The following is a 3,166-nucleotide window of genomic DNA, read 5'->3' as shown; positions in this document are numbered from 1 at the left end:
TCCTTTTCCAGGACCTGGTTTAGCTACATGGCTTCACTAGGTGCATGGAGTGAGGCTAATGCTGTAATCTACTTTCCCTGCCTTCCTTTTCAAATGTAAGGATCTGATCCAGCATGGATAAAGATAGATAGGACTGGTTTAAAGCACTTCTTAGAAAAGGTGGAGCGGAGCGCAGGCGGAGTATGTGGAATCTGAGGGTTAGTGTCAAACTGAAGCTAATGGCACTTATATTCCCACCTTATTGTTAATTTCGGTTTGTTTACTGTAACATTTTGATGCATTCAAAAGAAAAAATGGTTAGGACTTGTTAATTTCAAAGATTCTCAGCCTTTTGAAAACTTTGAAAAAGGCATAAAAAAAGAGATACATATTTCATATTACAACTTGGCATTGAATTACTTTCATGTGATTAGATTAAGTTCAAATGTTTCTTTCTCAAACATGAGTCTCAAGGTAAAAAAGAGAAAAGAGAATTAATTCGTAAACACAAATATTGTCATGACCTGCCCTGACCGGTTCCTAATCATTCCTCATCTTATCCACCTGTGTCTGTTACTTTATATTCAGCTCAGCCCAGCTATCTGGGTCAGATCATTGTTTGTGGCCAGTTTTTAGTTTGTTTCGTTAGTTTTGAGTTATTCTTGGGTTCATGTTCTTGTCCCCGGAGGCCAGTGGGTTGAGAGGGTTTTTGGTGTTTGTCTTGTCTCTTGATCGTGTCCTGGCTCCTAGGTGAGAGTACAGTTTTAATTCCCATAAGCCTGGCTCCTAGGTGGAGACTTGTTTAAAGTTCTGTAGATTTTTTTGGTACCATGTCTTGTCTCTGTCCCTCAACCACTGAGGTGGTCTGTCTTCATCTGCGCATTTCTAACCGGGTTGCGGACTCCTGGATTCCTGAACTGTCCTGTCTGAACATTTTCTCTGACCTGGATCCGATTCCTGCCTGCTCACTGAGGCTGCTGCTCTGGGGGCACTCTGGGTGGCTCTGCACCGCAGCTCGTTGGTCAGTCCATCCTCTCCGAGGAAGGCTGGATCCAGCCAATGGAACTGTTAAATCAGAGTACCAGTGATGGGTTGGGCCTCGCCCCCCTGCAGCCGCTGTGGTCTGCAGGTCCACAGCTCTGCGCTTCAGTTTTGTCTGTTTTTTTTGTTTTGGTTTAATAAACCTTTTGATCTTTCCCACTGTCTGTCTCACCGTGAATACTGGGTCCATCTGTCCCTGTTTCATGATAAATATAGGAACTTTCTCATGGCTTGGAGGTGTCTTCATCACCTTTTGTGAAAAAAAAAAATCTACAAAAAGGCATAGATTTATTTAGTTTTTTTTATTTGTAACAAAAAATAGATGGCTTATTTCGTAGAGAGCCACTTATCAGAGAACATTTTTCACCTAAACTTTGCATCATTTCCATGTCATGGCATATATAAACCTTGCTGATCAAGGCTAAAAACCATTGTTTTTCTGCTTTCATTAGCAGTCATCTGGTGCATCAATGTTCAGTTAAAAATACAAAGGGAAAATGATTAGTATTATTAAAACAAAAGTCTGATAATACAAATAGTATATTACTTAATCCATAGAACTTCCATAGCATTTTCAAAAAAGACCACAAGTTTTATTCAGTTGTTTTACTTGTTATCTAAATAAAAATGTTCTGTCGTATATTTCATTTGGTTAAAAAAAAAAAATTATTGAAGTTTAGTTGAAAGTTTATTACCTAAACAGCTATACAAGTGTCTTTAAAGCCTGCAGTGAAGTTCTCTATTAATTGGCAATATGGCTGCTGACCCAGGACGCCCTCTTGTCTTGGGGCACTGTAGGTCCTCCACGGAAAAAGAAAAGATAAGATAGTTCCGTCAGTTTCACTACTAGCATTTTTTTTAACTTATTTGTGTGTCTAGGTGGTTGAGCAAAAATGATGGCACTATAAACAAAACAAATTCAAAATCCAACCCTTTCTAAAAACAAGCATGACAACCAAAAATGTTCAGGCTTACCAAAGCTGGACCAAATTAATCAAATTTAATAACAAAACTCTTCTTTAAAACTCATCACCCATGTGTAAGACCTGATTAAAACAAACAGAAAAACAAAGAAAGAAAAATACTTGGAAGCCTCCAGAAATATTCAATATTCAGTCTTTATTATTAGCTCCTATGGGAGGACCACACCCTTAGTAAAAACAGAAACAGGATGCTTATAAATATTTATTGTTTAAAAAAAAGGCTCAAAGGAAAGCCTAACCTTGTCTTTCCTCTTTCCAAATGTCCCCTCCACAGATCACACGTCAGGTCCATGGACACAAATACTTAATAATATCTGTGGTCTGATCTCATTTGATTTAATGGTAGACTCCCCCAGTGGTCTGTAGCACGTTGCTTATGCAGAGCTAATTTGCACTTTTTCTCAGATTGCAGTTGTTTCTGCTATTTGCTGCATTTTATATTTTTTTGTTTAAGCATCATTAAATTGATTGCAAAGTTAGTTGTCTTTGCAGCACACCTATGTATGTATTTGCAGTGGGTTTGCACTTGATTTTCTGTGATTGTAGCAGTTTTCTTTTGCCACATTTTTGTTTTTCATGTGTTCTGTTTGTAGGTGTTTGAATTTCGGTGTTTGCTACCCTTATTACTGTGATATTAGCCTATTTTTTCTGTTTGCAGCACATTTTGTATCTGCAGAGTGCATATTTTATTTTAGTGTTTGCATGCATCTGCCACCATGCTTACCAGCCTCATATACTGTTATAACCATTTTTCTGAAGTACTCTGGAACAAAATGTGACTTGAGCACAGTGTTCACTTTCTTTTTAGGAGTCAGACCATACCAATAAACGTCTCAGATTCTAATAGGGGTACCTCCTTCAAAATGGAGTATGGGTAAAATGGGTAATGCTGTGTTAAAAAAAAAAGAAAAGAAAAGAAAACATAAAAATACACTGTGTGTGGTATGCTTGTGTGGGATTATCGCCACTTAAAGCTACAGTGTGTAATAATTACAGGGATATACAGTCAGAAATGTAATATATTATACATAACTATGTTATTTATCATCACCTATGAGCTCAGCCTCTTAACCTTAATATTTGCGTTGCCTTAGAATTCGTTATTTATAATTACATAGGAGCGGGTCTCGCAGCCATGGAGGCAGCGCAGAGGCAACAAACTA

Source organism: Cyprinodon variegatus, unplaced genomic scaffold, assembly GCF_000732505.1.
Source record: "Cyprinodon variegatus isolate N-32 unplaced genomic scaffold, C_variegatus-1.0 Scaffold161, whole genome shotgun sequence".
Classification (NCBI taxonomy): Eukaryota; Metazoa; Chordata; class Actinopteri; order Cyprinodontiformes; family Cyprinodontidae; genus Cyprinodon; species Cyprinodon variegatus.
This window is presented reverse-complemented; position numbering follows the sequence as displayed.